Genomic DNA, 20,594 nt, shown 5'->3' on the forward strand with positions numbered 1-20,594 from the left:
ACCCTAAACTCCTCACATCCCTCTGTCATCATCACACTGACCTCCCCACCACACACAGTCTCTCACGGCCACCCTGACCCCCCTCAGACTCACGGCATCACTAACAGTCTGATTCCATCTCAGTCATTCTGTCATGTCTTAACAGGCCTCCTGACACTTATTCCGTCACTGTCACCCTGACCCCCCTCACACTACACTATCAATGACACCCAGCTCCTCTCAAAATCATTCCCTCTCTCTCTCACACTGACACCTGCACACTCACTCGGTGACTCTCAATCTGACTCCCTCACACTCACTCCCTCTCTGTCAACCTACCCACTCACAGAATCCTTCACTGTTATCCTGACACCTTCACACGCACTACGCCAACATCACTCTGACCCCTTTGCAGTCACCCCATCACCATCGCCCTGATCCCCATTCTGCTCACTCTGTTACTGTCAAACTGACGACCTCACACTCACACCCTCATTCTCACTCCATGACAATCACCCTAACTCCCTCACACTGACTCCCTCACCTTCAGTCCAACCACTCGCACTCACTCCCTCACTGTCACGGTGATTCCCGCATTCACTTCATAACTGTCTATCTCACTCCCTCACAGTTACGCCAGCAGTATTACGCTGAACCCCTTGCACTATCTCCCTCACTGTCAGCCTGACCCCCTTACATTTACTCCATTACTGTCACCCTGACTCCCTCACACTTAGGCCATCACCATAGATCTGACACCGTCACACTCAGTCCGCCTTTCTCACCCTGATCCCCTCAGACTGTCTCTGTAACTGTCACCCTGAAACCCTCGCACTCACTCTGACACTGGTACCCTGATCTGTCACTTTCCCTCCATCACTGTAGTCTGACTTCTCACACTCACTCCATTACCATCACACTGACCACAACGCGTACACTTCCTCAACCTCACCCTGACCCCTTTTAATCTCACCCCATAACTGTCAACCTGGACCTCTCACACTTCGTCAAAATTACCCTGCCTCTCTCGCACTCATTCCCTCACTGTAACCCTGACCCCTGCACACTCACTCTGTTACTCTCACTCTGACACCCTCACACTCACTCCAGCTCTGTCAACCTGAGCCACTCACACTGAACCTCTCACTAGCATCATGACCCCTTTACACTCTGTCCGCCATCCATCACTCTTACCCCTTCGCGGTCACCACATCACAATTGTCCTTACTACCATCAGACTTACTCTGTCACTCTCAAACCTATGCCGTTACACTCATTCCCTCACACTCAGTCCATGACTGTCATCCTGACCCCCTCACGTTCACTTCGTGACTGTCACCATAACTCTCTCACGCTCACTCCTTAACTATCATGGTGATCTTCTCGCACTCACTCCATGACTTACACCATGACATACTCACATTCATGCAGTCAACAAATCGCTGAGCCCTATGCAGTATCTCCCTCACTGTCAGGCCAGCCCCCCCACAATTACTTCGTGATTGTCACCCTGACACCATCGCACTTACTTTGTTACTGTTCCCCTGACCACAGGCGCTGGCTCCATCTCTGTCACCTTGGCCGCCTCACTCACACTCCGTCACCATCACAGTGACCCCCACCCTTGCAATCCCTTACTTTCACATAAACATCCCTCAAACCTACCCCATCACTGTCAGCCTGACCCCGTCACACTCCGGCCTCCTTACACTCAGTCACCATTACCCTGACCATCTCTCACTCTTTCCTTCACGGTCACCTTGTCCCGTGCACATTCAGTAAATGACTCTCACCCTGAATTCTTTACACTCACTCTTTCGCTGTCAACTTGACCCACTCACACTCATCTTTGAACATCAGCCTGACGTCTAAACGCACTCCTTCAACGTCAGCCTGACCCGTCAAATCACCCCGTCACTGTCACCCTTACTCCCTCAAACTCACACTAGTCACTGTAACCTTGATCCACTCACACTCACACCCCCACTGTCGCCCTGACTCCATCAAACTCACTCCGTCATTGTCACCCTTATCTCCACGCACTAACTGCATCACTCTCACCGTGACCCCTGTACTCAAACAGACACCATCACCCTGACCCTCTCAGCACTCTTTCCGTCACACTCACTCCATGACAGTCACTCTAAGTCCCTCACACTCACTCTGTCACCGGCCCCCTGACCTGCTCACACTCACTCCCTGACTGTCACGGTTATCCCCTCGCACTCACTCAGTTACTGTCCCCCGGTCTCCCTCACACCCACGCCATCAACATAACCCTTACACATTCGCGCTAACTCCCTCAATGACAGCCTGACCCCGTCACAGACAGCCTGTCACTATCAGGCTGAGCCTTTCACACTCACTCTATCACCGTCACCCTGAACCCCTCACAATTTCTCTGTGATTCTCATCTTGACCCTCCCACACGTACACCATCACCATGACCCTAACAACCTAACATTCAACCTGTGACTGTCATGCTGACCCCTTCACACTCACATCCCCCTTTCACCCTCACCCACTCATGTTCACACCGTGACTGTCACACTGACGCGCTCACAATCATTCCATTACCTTCAGATGAGCCCCTTCCACTCGCGTCCCTTCTATCACCCTGACCCACACACTCACTCCAAAACTGACACCCTGACACCTTCGCACTCTGTCTGTCACAGCCACCGTGACCCCGCGTTTTGGCTCCATCACCATCACCTCACATTCACTCCGCTACCATCACACTTCCTCACTGGCACTCTGCGCCTGAGTCTCCCCCCTCACTGTCAAAGAGACTCAGTCACACTCACTCCGTCATTTAACCCAATCTCCTCACGCTTATTCCATCACCGTCATCTGACCCCGTCACGTTTACTCCGTCACCGTCACACTGACCCGCTCACATTTTCTCCATCACCATTACCTGATCTTTCTGCACTCATTCACTTAATGTCGAGCTGACCCACTCACACTCAATCCCTCATTGTCACACTGACGACCTCTCACGCATTCACTCATTGTCATCCTGATCCCTTCACACTCACTCCATCAACGTCACACTGACCCCTTTGCAGTCACCTCATTACTGTCACCATATACCCAACACGCTCACTCCATCTTTGTCGACTTGATGCCTTCATAAATACACCATGTCTGTCACCCTGACTCTATCACATTCAATCCATCTCTGTTACCCTGACCCGATCACAGTCAGCCCGTCATGATCAAACTGAGCCTCGTCATACTCATTCCATCACTGTCATCCTGATGCCATCACACTCACTTTGTCACCATCAACCTGATGCTCTCACATTCCGTCCATCACCGTCACCCTGATCCCGTCACTCTCACTCCATCACCATCACCCGAACCACCTCACACTGACCACCTCGCTGTCATCCTGACACCTTCACACTCACTGCATCATCGTGATTCTGACCCTTTCGCACTCAGCCCGCCACAATCACCCCTTCCCCGAAACATGCGCACTTCATCATCGTCACCCTGACTTCCTCACGCTCACTCCTTCGTCATACGCTGTCTCCACCTCACTCAATGCTCCATGCCACCCTGAACTCCTCACAAAAATCTGTCATCGTCAAACTGCCCAGCTGCGTTCTCATTACATCACCATCAACTTGACACCCTCATAGTCTATTCGTCAATGTCCCCGGCACCCTTGAACTCCCGCAGTAATCTTTGCACTGACCTCCTTTCACTCACTGTATTCCTGTCACCCTGACTCCCTCACAGTCCCTCCATCACTGTCTCCTTACCCCTTTACACTCACTCCTCCACTGCCATGGTCACTCATCAACACACCATCCCAACGTCACACTCACTCGCCTGCATCCGCTCCCACTATATCGTTCACCTCTCCGCACTCACTCCCAACACACTCCCTACCCATAGCACTGACCTGCACAACCCTCCGCAGTGATTCCAATAGCAATGACTTTTACCCCACTGCTACTATTCCCTGAGTAACAGGCCATGGATCCCACAAGTAGAACATAGCAAAGAAAATATGACAGCGCATTACAGGCCCTCCGGACCTCAATGTTGCCCTGACGTGCAGAGTAAATCTGAAGCCGATCTAAACCTGCACTATTCTATTCTCGTACAAATGCCTATCAAATGACCATTTAAATGCCCTTAAATTTGCGAGTGTACTATTGTTGCAACAGCGTGTTTCACGCCCCCACTACTCTCAGCGTAAATAAACTACCTCGGATATCACCCCTCAATTTAACACACCGTATGCCTTCTTCACAACTCTATCAACCTATGTGGTAACTTTCAAGTGTATATGTACCTGGACACCAAGACCTCCCTGCTCATGTGCACTGCCAATAATCTTACATTAGCCCGAGACTCTGCATTCCTGTTAATACTTCCAAAGTGAATCACCTCACATCTTTTCTGCATTAAACACAATTTGTCACCTCACATCTCAGCGCAGCAGCTTATCAATGCCTCTCTGTAACCGATAACATTCTTCGTCACTATCCAGAACTCCAGCGACTGCAGTGTCATCCGTAAAATTCCTAAACCATCCTTCTATGCCCTCATCCAGGTTATTTAAATAAATGACACACAACAATGGTCGCAAAACAGTTCCTTGCCCTGCCCCACTAGGAACTGAACTCCAGAATAAATATTTCCCATCAATCACCACGCTCTGTCCTCTTTCAGTTAGCCAATTTCTGATGCAAACCGTGAAATCGCCTTTAATCCCATGCTTCCGTATTTTGTGCAATAGGTTACCATGGGGAACCTTATCAAACGTTTTACTGAAATCCATATACACCACATCAACCACTTTGCCCTCATTCACCCGTTTGGTCACCTTCCACAGAATCTGTACCATGTGTATAATCAAGAAGTTCCAACCGTACTCTTTCGCACCAGCCACAGAATATAATGTCACACCCACATTTACCCCCACAGTAACTGTCAGTGTTCTCATACCCACTGTATCCCCTGGCAACTTCACTTGACCACAAGCTCCATACTGTTACCCTTGCAACGGCCTGAATGCAAACACCCTCCCCTCTTCCCCCAGCAATGCAAGGTGAAAGACGATTCGAAGAGGAAATGTTTGAAGAGAGTGAGATTGCAAAATGGAGAGAACATAAAGAAGAATCGCGAAGGGAGGGACAGTGAAATAGTTTGTGTAAGTGTGAAGATAAGAGAGACAGCCAGTGTAAGATTGGAAGGTAGATCGGAGGGAGATGGACAAAGGGAGAGAGATGAATTGTGCCAAAGGTCAGTTCGGAGTAGAGGACTCAGAGATGAAAGCAAAGACAGATTAACTTATATCCAACTCGTGAGCTGGGACCCGGTCGCCTCCCCTTCTGTGACGACCAGGACTTGAGGCTGAGTCTGTCTGTCTCCAGCTCAGATTCCTCAACACAAAAGCAAAAAACAATATAGTTCACTCTGCTGCTTGGCACTTTTTAATGGACATTTTTATTATTCTCAAATTGAGATGGTACTGTCAGTGGAATGGTCCCCATTTTCATTGGCCTCTAAGGTGTGCAGGACTTTGAAATGTGTCCTTGTAACACCCTGTGTAATAAGCTAGACACTACCATCAGTCTGTTAACATAGCTGAAACATTGAACTTAAATGACAAAATTCCCGATGGATTGATTAACGAGTGAATAACTTTGATTGATGTATTTGGTTAAAGGGGTATTTCAGCACATTCTTAAGCTGCTGTCTGAACTTTGTCTGGGTCACGGCATAAATCACGGTGTTTGTGCAGCAACTGAGGAGCTGCAGCATGAAGCTCAGTTGCCGCACAAAGACGTCTAGGTACACAGACCGATACCCAATATTATACATTCGGTACCATATGGAGTACACCATTAACTTTGACCAATACAGGATGAAATTGACTGAAATCGCAAACAGAAAAATGATGGACTTCTTTCGATTTCCATTTCTGTGTCATACTGAGCGCCCCCATTGGTGTGAGCCCGAAGTCTCCTGCGGGTTCTGCTGGTCAGTAAAATGTGTCTGACCGTGAAGAAATTGAACAGAAGAATCAGGAGAAATGGGAGAACTGGGTTCAGAATGTGGTGGAGGAACTCAATTGTGATCCAGCCAAGGGAGTCACAAACAGCGTTTATCATCAAACAAAACCAGGGGGCGTTGTAAAGCCTATACCATGCTGTGAGCATAAAATACCAGGAAATGTTCTTTAAACAGCTCAGCACAGTAACTGCTCCCAGAACCACAGTCGCTGTTTTCTCACTGCAATATTGACTTTTCAGCTTCTGGTAACAAATGGCCTCAAATCGATCGAAGGTGAAAGTGACGGTGAACCAGACAGAACAATCAGTGGCTGCATAAAGCAGGATGGCATGGATATTACACACGCGAATGGAGTACAGGAAAACAAAGTATTGACCATAAACGATGGGAATTTGTCTCAATATCAGGTCGAGGATAATGACCAGTCGGTCCGCCACTGCCATGGCCCCCAAGTAACGTCTGACACATGGAGACAATCCACGATCTCTATAAAGCAGGACATAGATCGTTGCTACGTCAGCTGCGAGGAAGCAAAACAAACAAATTGTGCAACAGCCTGGAGGCAAAGTTAATAGTTTGATTGAGGAGCCAGTGAGGTTTTCGAATATGTCACTATATTCAGATATTTATTCAAACAATTGTAGTTGAAATAACAAATGGGAAGGTCTGAATTACTTACAAAAATGTATCATAAAACACTGGAGACCCTTCCTTCCCAAACACATCGCGCCACATTCATAAGAACAGATGGTTTCTAGAATATTCCAACACACTGGATCACCCGTTAGCAGGCACAGGTCATTTATTTGCCGTTCCTCATACGGAGGGTGAGAACATTGCCGTCCTGAACATTCATTCCTAGTTCCTTGAAGCCAAACGGAGGTTGGAAATATTTGTCTTTTAGTCTCAGTTGGGGTTGACCCTGTGTCTTGAAGAATTGGAAAAGCGCGGAAAATATATTCGCCCCATTAACTGCCAGAGGCGATTTCGGAATACTGTCTCCTTTTTCCTGGAATGGTTTCTCGTCCCTCGGGATCTTATCTTTTGTTCAATTCACTGATGTCCAGTTATTTGTAAATATTGTCAGGGATACAATGTTCCGAGGAATGTCAGTTGTAGAATGTTCTGGAGAATGTCGGTTATAGAATGTTCCAGAAAATGCTGTGTATAGAATGTGCCAGAGTCATAAAGATCCAACTCACAAAGGCCCTTCTGCCCTTTTTGTTTGGTGATACCAACTCAGCCTCATGGTGCAAATCCCGCTCTAAACTCAACTCAACTGGCACTTGGTACATAAAATCAACCAGCTTAAACCGATACATCGATAATTTAAGTCAGGTCATATTGTTACTATCAGGCATATTCACCCCTTATGTCCCCCAACTCCTTACAATTTTGAATAATACACCCAAATGTAAAATGTTCCCAGTATCGATCACCCAGTCGCCATATCTATCTAATATCATAAAAAAAACATATCGATTTCTCTCAATGTATGCATTGAAGTCCATGATCTATTTTGAGATTACAATATTCATTCAGGTACAGTGCCTATAGTTAACTTTTTAAGCCAATTTTCGCGGCTACTATGTCACTGTTATTCCTCATGGAAGACCCACCAGTGGTGGGGGCACCGTCAGGTAAAATCAAGGGAAGTCGTACACTGGAATGCCCCTCCACTGATTGAAGAACATGCGTAATCTAATGATAGTAGTTCAGAGATGGTCCAGGAAATCTCCTGATGATCCACGTCTGCTGACCTACACACCGCCATTCAATGATAACTGAGTTCCCCTGGATGTTGAAAACAAATGCGAGGAAACGTTGAATGTGACAAGGACACAGAACGTACTCTGGATGTGGTACTTCAAAGTCCATGACAAAGAGTGTCTTTGCAACCCCAACAATACCTGAGCAAATACAACGCCCCAAATTCACTGCAACCAGACTGTCCCTAACAGTATCCGTAGGTGCACCGAGCATAGTCCTGGTAGAGGGAAAGTCTCAGTCTAATATTGAAGATGTTGTCTACTATGTTACGTGCCACCACCTCCTGCGAAGTGAGACATACTTCTAAAAGATGACCAAATGAAAAGTGGGCATCCATGTGGCACTGTGGGCTATCAGCAGTTTCAGCATCAATGGCCTTCCCTACATCACCAAGCCAGAAGTGGGCCCTTCACAGATGGTTCCATAATATTCAGGACCATTCCTAACTACGCCTACCGTGAACAATTCAGCCCATCAGGTGATTTAAACAGGAACACAATGAGGCTACTCACCCATTCGAGGCTGTTACTCAGCAATTAAAGAATATCTTTGAAACTCTCATATCTGAAACAAAGGAATTGGAAGGGAACATGTAGTTTTTCGAAGCTGCTTCACAGGAATAGGGGAGGGCTGCTTACTGAGCCAGAAGCAGGGATGAATTAATAATATATTAGTCTTTACCAGTTTAAGAAAAGTTAACGACTTGCAGTGACACAGTGACGAGTGCTGGGTCCTCAACTATTTGCAAACTATATCAATGTATTAATTAATGGAACAAAAAAATAACTAAATGTGTTGATTAAGCTAACGTAGGCAGGTAACTAATTTATTAAGGCGAGCTAGGGATTTTGAAATTGGATAAGCAATGGACAACAATTTCGCAGATGGAATATCACATGCGCCACTGTGAACATGTCAATGTTTCAGGAATAATAGAAAAAAAAACCTTAGGATTATATAAATGGAGAGACGTTACAGGAAATATGATAGGCTGTGTACTGGAGGGTTTACCCTGAACCATAGAGACATGGGACGTGCTGCTCCATCTCCCTGGTCTGGTCCTTGATGTTCCCAGTACTTTCATTGCTCTCAGTACACACGGGATATTTTGATATTTTGATTGGTTTGTGGTGTGGACGGGTAAGTGTTGGTTGGGTGAGGTATTTTCAACGTAGTGTCAAGGAGGTAGCCTTTTCCAAGATGCTGCATTTCTTTCTATGTGGAGATTCAATGTTGATAGAAATGGCTAAATGCTTCTGAATGAAGAGGTTATGGCTGCTGCCCAGACAGTGGGTATTCACCAACATGATTTACTGTGCATGGGCGGACTGCAACTTGTATATAGTGAGAAATTTGGGGTCCAATCACAAGAATGAGAATGTAACATAAAGTCATTGCCAAATCAGCTGAAATGGTTAGTTATATCACATTCTCAATTCATCTCACACAAACAGCAGAGACACCATAAACCCAGATGGTATAGCGGTTCAGCACGGATACGATAAACAGACGAGTTCTTTTCATGAGGTGGAGGGTCAAGAACAAGAGGGCACAGTTTTGAAGTGAAAGAGGAAAGATGTAAAAGGGTCTAAGGGGCAACTTCTTCACACAGAGAGTGATGAGTGTATAGAAGGATCTGCCAGAAGAAGTGATGAAAACTGGCACAATTATAGCATTTCAAGGCATCTGAATGGGGATATAAATAGGAAGGGGTTCGAGGGATATGGGCCAGTGCAGGCAAATGGACCTAGATTAGATTACTATAAGCAAGATGTGAGAAGATTTGTAGCTCAGGTTGAGATTCTGGATGTGGGTTTGCTCGCTGAGCTGGTAAGTTCCTTTTCAGATGTTCCGTCACCATACTAGGTAACGTCTTCAGTGAGCCTCCCGAGGAAGAACGATGGTGTTTCCTGCTTTCTATTTATATGTTTAGGTTTTCTTATGTTGGTGAAGTCATTTCATGTGGTGAAATCATTTCCAATGGTGATGACATTTCCTGTTCTTATTCTCAGTGGGTGGTAAATGGTGTTCAAGTCAATTTGCTTGTTGGAAGAGTTTCAGTTGGAATGCCATGCTTCTCGGAATTCTCATGTTTGTCTCTGTTTGGCTTGCTCGAGAATGGATGCGTTGCCCCAGTCGAAGTATGCAAGGGTACTAATGAGAGAGGGTCGTGTCGTTTTGTGGCTAGTTGAGACGAGAGGTTGCCAAGGCGAGGAAGAGAGTTATGGAGGGAATTCCCAGAATGGAGGCTGGCTCAGGGAAGGGAGTCACAGAAAGGAGGCTGGCGTGGAGAGGAGAGTTCAAAGGGAAGACTCACAGTTGAGGCTGGCACGGGTAGGGGATTCGCAGAGGGGAGTACCAGTTGGAGGCTGGTTTGGCAGGGGTCCCAGACCTGAGGCTGGTGCAGAGAGGGGGCCCCAGGCGCAGAGTGACAGACTGGAGTCTGGTATAGGAAGGAGTGTTCTGGAGAGAGTCCCACATTGGATGATGGAGTAGAGAGGTATGGCTGCGAGTTTTAGAGTTCAGACATGTCTGCAAATTTATCTCGATTTGTTCTGGAGACTGGTCCTGGTGCGGTCTGAAGACTGGGCCTGGGGTAGGCTGGATACTGGACCTTTCGTGATCCAAACAGTGGCCTGGTCTGGTCTGGAGACTGAACCCGGTACTGTCTGGACACTGGCCCTGGTTCTGTCCAGAGACTGAGACATGTGCTGTCAAAAGACTGGGTCTTGGGCCAGTGTAGCTTGGAAACTGGACCTGGTATGGTCTGGAGACTGGGCCTGGTGCGGTCTGGAAATTGCCACAATGCAGTCTGTTTACTGGGCCTTTTTCAGTCTGGTATCTGGACCTGGAGCGATCCAGAGACTGCGATTGGTGCAGCGTGGAGACTGGACCCAGTGTGGGCTATAGACCGATGGGATCTATAGGCCGAGAGTGGTGCGATCTGGAGACTGGGACATTTGTGTCTGGATACTGTGCTGAGTGAATTCTGGAGACTGGTAGCAGTGTGGTCTGAGGTCTAGGCCTCGTGCTGTCTTGGGAACGGTCTGATAGAGCCTGGAGACTTGGTAACGTGCGCCTGGAGACTGGTCCCGGTACAGTCAGGAGACTTGGTCTGGTAAGGTCTAGATACTGAGCTGGGTACAGCCTGCGAAGTGGTCCTGGTGCAGTTCGGAGACTGGGCCTTGTGTTGTCAAGTGACTGGGCCTGATGCAATGTGGAGACTTGGGGGCAGTCCAGCTTGGCCTCCCGACCTGGTGCGGTCTGGAAACTGGCCCAATGCAGTCTGCACACTTAGCCTTTTGCAGTGTGGAGATTGGACGCGGTGTGGTCTGGAGACTGTGCCTGGTGGGGTCTATAGGTTGGGCCTAGTGTGGTCTGGAGACTGGACCTGGTGCTGTCTGGAGAATGGGCTCGATGCAGCATAGCCACATTTGCCAGTGTGGTTTAATGACTGGTCTCTGTGCATCTGGACACTGGGTTGTTGTGGTCTGGGGACTGGGCTTGGTGCAGTTGGAGGTTGGCCTGAAAGTGGCCTTGGGACCGGGCTCGGTGTCATCTGGACACTGGTCCCAGTGCCGTCTGGAGACAGGTCCCGCTGCAGTCTGGAGACTGTTACTATTACGGTCTAGAGACTAGGCCTGGTGCAGTATTTGACTGGTCCCAGTGCGGTCTAAAGACTGGTAGTGGTGCGGTCTGGACTGTGCTGAGTGAAGTCTGGAGACTGGGAACGTTGCGGTCTGATGACTGGGCCTCGTGCCATCTCCAGACTGGGCCAGATGCAGCCTGGAGACTTGGCCCAGTTCAGCCTGGAGACTGGACCTGGTGCATTCTGGATTCTAGTCCTGGTACATTCTAGAGACTGGGCCTGTAACAGCCTGGGCTCCGTGTAACCTGGAAAACCGCCTGGTGCAGTCTGGAGACTGGGTGGGCTTCTGTCTGCAAACTGGTCCTGGTGCAACCTGGAGACTGGGACAAAGCAGTCTGGAGATTGGGCCGGTGTGGTCTGGAGACTGGGCCTGGTATTGTCCGGAGACTGTGCCTGATGCGGTCTAGAGATTCAATCTGGTGAGATCTGCAGACTGTGCCCAGTGAATCTGGAACTTAGGAGCAGTGCAGTCTGGAGACTGGGCCCGGTGTGGTGTCAAAACTGCACCTGGTGTAGCCTGCAAACCAGGACTGGTGCGGTCTTGAGACTGGGCCTGGTGCAGACTGTTCCTCGTGCAGCCTGGAAACTGGGACAGGTGCCATCTGGAGTGTGGGCCTGGTGCCGTCTAGAGGCTAGGCCTCGTCCAGTCAATAGACTGGGCCTGGAGTGGTCTGGAGACTGGGCCCCGTGTAACCAGGAATCCCAGCCTGGTGCAGTCTGGAGAATCGGCTGGTACGGTTTGCAGACTGTTCCTGATGGAGCCTGGAGACTGGGACAATGCAGTCTGCAGACTCGGCACAGTGTGGTCTGAAGACTGGGCCCTGAGTAGTAGAGACTGGTCCTGGTGCAGTTGGAGAGTCATCTGATGTGGTGCGTAGACTGTGCCCAGTGAAGTCTGGATACTGGGAGCGGTGCGGACTGGAGACTCGGTCTCGTGCCATCTCGAAGATGGGCCTGGTGTAACCTGGAGATCTGGCCTGGTTCCGCCTGGAAACTGGTCTTGGCACAATCTGGAATCTGGAGCAAATACAGCCTAGAGTCTGGGCCACGTGCAGTCAAGAGACCGGGCCTGTTCCAGCCTGGATATTGGGCGCAGTGCTGTCTAGAACCAGGCCCATGTGTGGTCTGGAGACTGGACCTGGTGCGGTCAGGAGTCTTGGCCTGGTACGGTCTGGAGGTTGGTCCAAGTGAGCTCCAGAGACTGGGTCTGATGCGGTCTGGGGACTGTGCCTAGTGCGGTCTAGAGGCTGGGCCTGGTGCGGTCAGGAGACGAGGTCTGATGCAGTCTGGAGACTGGGTCCAGTGAAGTCTGGAGACTGGGATTCATGTGGTAGACAGACAGTGCCTGGTGCAGTCTGGAGTCTGGGCCCGGTACAGTTTTAGAAACCGGTCCTTGTGCGGTCCAGAAACTGGGCCTGCTCCAGCCTGGAAACTGGACCCGATAATGTCTAGAGTCAGGACCTCTTGCGGTCAGGAAACTGACGCTGGTGCAGTCAGGAGACTTGGCCTGATGCAGTTTAGAGATTGGTCCATGCGCATTCTAAAGACTGGACATCATGCGGTCTGGAGACTGGGCCCGGTGCAGTTGCAGACTGGGCCTTTGTAGCCTGGATACTGAGCCCAGTGCATCCTAGAGATTGGGCACAGTATGGTCTGGAGACTGTGCCCGTTGCAGTCTTGAAACTGGCCCTGGTGCGTTCTGGAGACTAGGCCTGGTGCAGCCTGGAGACTGGGATCGGTGCAGACTGGAGACTGGGCCGGGTGCCGTGTGTATATCAAGGCTCGTACTATCAAGAGACTGGGCCTGGTTCAGTCTGTAGATTGGAACCAGTGCGGTCTCGAGCCTGGACTTGTGTAGTCAGGAGACTGATCCAAGTGTGCTCTCCAGACTGGGACTGATGTGGACTGGAGACTTTGCCTGTTGCGGTCTAGAGACTGGGTCCTGTTCGGTCTGGAGACTCAATCCTTTGTAGCCTGGTTACTGGGCCCAATGTAGCTAGGAGACTGCGCCCAGTGCAGCCTGGAAACGGGACATGGTGAGGTCTGGATACTAGGCCTGTATGATCCGCAGATTGGGCCTAGTACAGCCTGGAGACTGGGACCATGCAGTCTGGAGACTGATCCTGGTGCAGTCTGGTGAATGAGCTGGTGCGGTTTGCAGACTGTTACTGGTGCAGCCTGGAGATTGGGACAATGCAGCCTGGAGACTGGGCCCAGTGTGGTCTGGAGACTGGGCCCGGTGTAATCGAAATTGGTCCTGGTGCAGTGTGAAGAGTCATCTGATGTGGTGTATAGACTGTGCCCAGTGAAGTCTGGATACTGGGAGCGGTGCGGTCAGGAGACCCAGCCTTGTGCCTTCTAGAAGCTGGGCCTGGCGTAGCCTGGAGATCAGGCCCGGTTCCACCAGGAAACTGGGATTGCCGCAATCTAGAATCTGGAGCCAATACAGTCTAGAGACTGGGCCACGTGCAGACAAGAGACTGGGCCTGCTCCAGCCTGGATATTGGGCCCAGTGCTGTCTAGGACCAGGCCCATGTGTGGTCTGGAGACTGGACCTGGTGCGGTCAGGTGTCTTGGCCTGGTACGGACTGGAGGTTGGTCCAAGTGAGCTCCAGAGACTAGGTCTGATGCGGTCTGGGGACTGTGCCTGGTGCGGTCTTGAGACTGGGCCTGGTGCAGTCAGGAGACTAGGTCTGATGCAGTCTGGAGACTGGGTCCAGTGAAGTCTGGAGACTGGGATTCATGTGGTAGACAGACAGTGCCTGGTGCAGTCTGGGGTCTGGGCCCGGTACAGTCTAGGAACCGGTCCTTGTGCGGTCCAGAGACTGTGCCTGGTCCAGCCTGGAGACTGGACCCGGTACTGTCTCGAGTCAGGACCTCTTGCGGTCACGAAACTGAGCCTGGTGCAGTCTGAACACTTGGCCTGATGCAGTTTAGAGATTGGTGCGTGTGAATTTCTAAAGACTGGGCCTCATGCGGTCTGGAGACTGGGCCCGGTGCAGTTGGAGACTGGGCCTTTGTAGCCTGGATACTGAGCCCAGTGTATCCTGGAGATTGGGCTCGGTATGGTCTGGGGACTGTGCCCGTTTCAGTCTTGAAACTGGCCCTGGTGCATTCTGGAGACTAGGCCTAGTGCAGCCTGTAGACTGGGATCAATGCAGACTGGAGACTGGGCCGGGTGCCGTGTGTATATCAAGGTTCATATTATCAAGAGACTGGGCCTGGTTCAGCCTGGAGATAGGAACCAGTGCGGTCTCGAGCCTGGACATGTGTCGTCAGGAGACTGGTCCAAGTGTGTTCTAGAGACTGGGACTGATGCGGTCTGGAGACTTTGCCTGTTGCGATCTAGAAACTGGGTCCTGGTTGGTCTGGAGACTGGGCCCTTTTTGGCCTGGATACTGTGTCCAATGTAGCCTGGAGACTGCGCCCAGTGCAGCCTGGAAACGGGACATGGTGAGGTCTGGATACTCGCCTTTCTATGGTCCACAGGCTGGGCCTGGTGCAGCCTGGAGACTGGGACGAGTGCAGCCTGGGGGTTGGGTCCAGTGCTGTTTGTAAATCATGGTTCGTTCAGTCAAGAGACTGGGCCTGGTTCAGCCTCGAGACTCTGCCCAGTGCAGTCTGAAGACTCTGTCTGGTTCAGTCTGGACACTTGGTCCTGGCAACGTTTGGGATAAAATGTCTGTAAATACAATTGTTTCTTTTTTTCATTCTCATTCTTATGCTGGACCTTCATTTATTAATCTGTCAATTTCGTACCAAATATTTAATTTACTTCAGGGTTTTATACCTAAGATATATATAGGCGATGGCATTGCAAGATTTTTCACTGCTCTCATGACAGTGCATGTGACAATGAAGCCAATTCAATTCAAATGTGAGACTGTTCTTTGACAGAGAACAGTACATGACAGGGGATATTGAAGCTCTGGTCAAGAACAAAGAAGAGTATGTTAGGTATATGCAGCGGAGATCAAGGCAATCCCTTGAGGAGCTTAGAGGCTGTCGGAGTACACTTAGAAGGGTTTAAGGTGGACAAAAAGGTGCATGAGATAGCTTTGGCAAATAGGGTTAAGGATATTTTAAAGTGATTCGACAAGTATATTAAGACCAAACGAGAAACTTGGAAGAGACCAAGGCCCCTTAAGAATGGAGGAGCCATCTATGTCCGGAACCACAGGAGATTAATTAGGTTTATTAGGTTTGTTGTCGCATGTACTCAAATAAGTACAATGAAAATGATTACAAGTTTCCACATGTAACGCAATCTTCGATACAAAGGTAACACATACCCGATGCAGAACAGAAAATAAGGAAAGAAAGGAAGCATGTAAAAACTTACAATTCTTCCGGTTAAAGTGAAAAAAAAGCAAATAAATAGAATTAGAAGTTCAGCAACACATACCATAATCACCTGGTCATGCTGGGTTCACAGTTCTCAGAAGGTCACGACCTCCCCATACTCTGTTGTCTTACGGCCTGCTCGATTGGTGAGATCCCACATAACTATGTCACGTCATTACTTATGGAGCAGAGAGTCATGGAAACTCGGGAACTCGGGGAAATAAGCAACAATTCTGGATGTAGTTGTGCTCGCTGAGCTGGAAGGTTCGTTTCACAGGTTTCATCACCATATTTGGTAACGTCTTCAGTGAGCCTCTGGATGAAGCATTAGCGAATGGCCCACTTTCTGTTTATGTGTTTCGGTTTCCTTGGGTTCGTGATGGCATTTCCCGTGGTGACGTCATTTCATGTGGTGATGTCATTACTTTTTTTTCTCAGGCGGTGATAAATGGGATCCAACTCAACGTATTTGTCAAAAATCAGACAACACCAGGTTATAGATCAACAGATTTATTTGAAGCACTAGATTTCGGAGCACTGCTCCGAAACGACTTAACAAACAATCCAGGTCGTTTTCAGTATATAGCTTCAGTTACATCTCAGTGTAAACTTTTGCTTTAAATTCTGTGTCTTACAATTTTATTCTCCACAACCACTTGGTGAAGGAGTAGCGCTCCGAAAGTCAGTGCTTCCAAATAAACCTGTTGGACTATAAATTGGTCTTGGGTGTTTTTTTTTTTATTTTGTAGATCCGAGTCCAACACCAGCGTCTCTAAATAATGCATTTGTTGAAAGAGTTCTGGTTGGAGTGCCATGCTTCTCGGAATTCTCGTTCGTCTTTCTGTTTGGGTTGTCTTAGGATGGATGTGTTGTCCCCGTCGAAGAGGTGTCCTTCCTCATCTGTTTGGAAGTATACTCATGAGAGTGGGTCATGTCTTTTTGTGGCTATTTGATGTTCATGTATCCTGATGGCTAGCTCTCTGCCTATTTGTCCAAAGTAGTGCATGTTACAGTTCTTAGCAGCATTAGAATCAACACGGAAAAACAACCAACTCAAAGAATAGAACCAGCAAACCATCAGACAAGCAGTTAGACCAACATTAAGCAGGAAAAAAGGAATGAAACACACTCAAAACACCAGGAAAAAAACGCAATAGAAAGACTTAACAAAGATAAATTTTGATTATCCTGCCTGCAGATAAAGGACGCTTGACAGCCCTCTAAAATCAAAGAGACTACATTGAGAAAGCGAATGCACTACTTGCAGATACCAATACGTACCAACAAGTGGCGATAGACACGACTCCACAACTAGAAAGCCGAATCACAGTCGGACTCAAAAAACTTCAGAAATTGGAGAAATAAGTAAGACCGAATTCCAGAAAATGAAACCAAACAGATCCAACACACCATGCTTCTTCAGATTATCCAAAATTCTCAAAGCAGGAAACAACCCCCCAGCGTCACCTCATTCGAACCATAGTCTCGCTATCGGGAACACCAACTTACAAGTTGGACAAGAAGTTACAACAAAGATTAAACACTTCGTAGAAGACTCATGCCACACAATCCACTCCCACCCGCGAATTCCTAAAGACCATCAAAGACACCAAGTTGGAAGAAGATGAAATGATAGTCTCCTTTGGGTGGGCAGCCCTGTTCACATCATCAACATCAACCTGGTCAAGGAACCACTGACTACATTATTAGAAAAACCAAAGACACATACACCAAACACCACTAACTTCATCAGCAAGGACATTATCGTCAAGCTAGTGGATGTATGCTTTACCACCCCCCTCATTGTTAACAACAAAACCTGCAGACAAACCCATGCGATCTCCTATATCAGAGTTCCTAAAGGAAGCAATAATATAAGGACAAACAGCTCGGCAAACCATCCGTCCCAAACTTTGGGTCCGCTACGTGGATGACCCCCATGCCATCACGAAATGAATCAAATTAGAGGAAACCTTCAAGTCCATCGATAATACCCTTGCTTGCATAAAATTTAAGAAAGAGGAAGAAAACAACATCAAACTGCCATTCCTAAATGTCGCCGTAGAGTGAACAACAAATGGGAAACTGAGGAAGGGTCACCGAAACGGAAACATCAACTCCGATTACTCTGCACAGATGCTGCCAGTCATATTGAGTTTTCTCAGCAACTTCTGTTTTTCTTTCTGATTTACAAAACCCGCAATTTTGTTTAAAATGTATATACATATATATATATATATATATATTATGACAACCACGGGTGAGCTGCTGGAGGACTGGGAAACATCATTGTCAACAAGTTGTCAAGGAATAGCCAGGGGAACAACAGACCGGTGAGTCTGAGGGCAATGATGGGTCAGTGTTTAGAGGAGATTCTGAGAAACATGATTTATAATCATTCGGAAAGGCAAGGACTAACATTTTTCAGTATATGATTTCAATTGCATCACACTGTAAACCTTCGAAATAAATTCTGTGTCTTGCAATCTTTTACCCCACAACCACCTGATGAAGGACCAGATCTTCGAAGGCTAGAGCTTCCAAATAAACCTATTGGACTATAACCTTGTGTTGCGTATTTTAAACGTGATCAATTGGTCCAGTGCGCCAACGAATAGCAAATGGAACAACATGCAGATCAATGCGACGTACTGTATTTTCAAGCCAAACCAGGACATGATTTACATGGAAAACAATAGGATCCCAAAGAGTGTAGTGGAGCAGCGAGACCCAGTTGTGCAGTTACTTATTTCCTTTAACGTGGCATCACTGTTAGTTAGAATGGTGAAGAAGGCGTTAGGTAGGCTTACCTGCATCTTTCAGAGCACTGAAGACAGGAGTTGGGGAATTTTGTTGTGGCTGTACAAAATAATTGTCAGGCCACATTTGGAGTACTGAGTTCAATTTTTGTTGCTCTCCTATAAATTATCAACTGGAAACGGTGCAAAATAGGTAATATGATGTGAGAGAGGCTGGACGTTTTGAGATATAACGATATTCTGGGGATTTTTTTCCCACATTGCTTAGAAGGCTGGCAGGTGACCTGATAGATATTTATAAAATCGTGAGAGGTATGGAAACAGTGAATAGCCAAGGTCCTTCCCCCACTGTAGAGCTGTCCAAAACCAGAGGGTATGGGCTTAAAATGGGATGCGACAGATTTAAAAGAGAAATCTGAGACAAATTTATTGCACAGACTGTGGTGAATGTATGTTATGAGCTGTCAGAGGAGGTGGTGCAGGTGAGTATAATTACAACATTTTAAAGTTAATTAGATGGGTCCATGAATTGGAAATGTTTAGAGGACTTGTGCCAAACGCAAGCAAATAGAACTAGTTCAGGTTGGGAAACCTACAGAGCATGGACAAGTTGGGCCAAACGTGTGTTTGCATATTGTGTGAATCTAAGAGGCTATGACTCAATAACTCGACTTTCATCACCAATTCTTTGTTGTCGTCAATTCATTTCGAGGTCAAGAACTCTCTTCAAAGATGAAACTTATCTTACTTTCAAAATAGACGTCCTACAGTTGATGAAGTAATGAAGACCACTGCAACAGCAGAAGCAGAATCATATTCAAACACGATGTGTAATTTTGGTCCAGGATAATCCCTCGGTCTACCATTACCAACAAGTCAATCTATGGTTCAGTGACCAGTGCAGGTGAATTTATCAGGGTCAGAATCATATGTACATAAAACAAATGACAAACCGTTCAACCAACCGCAATTGTCTGCTTACATTCCAAACAGCGGAAGGAGCATCTGAGAGAGCGGGCGAAATGATGGCAAGAACAGCAGACATGATCAATGCTCTGCAGTCCTGCTACATCCAGTCATAAATGGTGATGGACTACGAAGTAACTTACTGAAGGAGAGCTCTACACAAATATCACCATCCTAAATAATGGAAGAGTACTGTACATTAGTGTAAAAAACCAGGATGTCATATACATACAATCCTCAGCTGGAAGTGTTGATTGGATGATCTATTTCATCCTCATCTTGTCGCCCACAGAATCACAGATGCCAGTCTTCAACGAATTCGATCTATTGCATGTGACATGAAGAAGCAGTTGGATACAGTAGACCACAAGAGAGGCCATAGGCCTTGACACCATTCTTGCAATTGAACTGAAGAATTGTGCTGCATAACCAGCAATGTCCATGGGGAAGCTGCTTCATTCCAGCTCCAACTCTGATATCTACCTGGCAATGTGGTAAATCACTCAAAAGTGTCTAGTCCCCTAGGAGAAGAATAATTACAATCCAAAAAATTGCCACACCTCAGTCCCATTACGATAGTCAAGTTGGTGTTAGTACTTTTTGACAGAACTGTCAAGCAGCACAGAAATACCCTGTTCAGTGTGGTTTCTAATAGGTCCCCATGTGGAGATGGTGCTATTGTGGAAATATTACTGACTTACCAATACAGGCAAGGCTGATGCTCTGGCAGCTGATGGAAGTGAACAACAATTAATAAAACATCGAGATCTAAAATCTGCTGTCAGTAATAGTGACCCTGAAGCAAATGTCGAATCTAAGCACAATTTGCTTTTTCACCCATGTACTTTCAGGAAGCAAGTCTTTCTGGTTTGGCCTAACAAAGACTCCAGACGCATAGACATATGATAAATTCTTCAACTGTCTCTTCAACTGTCAAGCAAGGCATCAATTGCATCAAGCTGCTCTGAGGTCTTAAAGGATGAAACCGGAACCAACATTGGCACATCCTTGGTGTCGGAAAAGTGAATGGAAAACACAGTCCTTTCGACCCTGTAAAGACCTCCTTCCCATCATGTGACAGATGGGAA

The sequence above is a fragment of the Chiloscyllium plagiosum genome, unplaced genomic scaffold (assembly GCF_037043375.1).
Source record: "Chiloscyllium plagiosum isolate Xiang-an unplaced genomic scaffold, Cpla_swu_hap1 HiC_scaffold_52, whole genome shotgun sequence".
Classification (NCBI taxonomy): Eukaryota; Metazoa; Chordata; class Chondrichthyes; order Orectolobiformes; family Hemiscylliidae; genus Chiloscyllium; species Chiloscyllium plagiosum.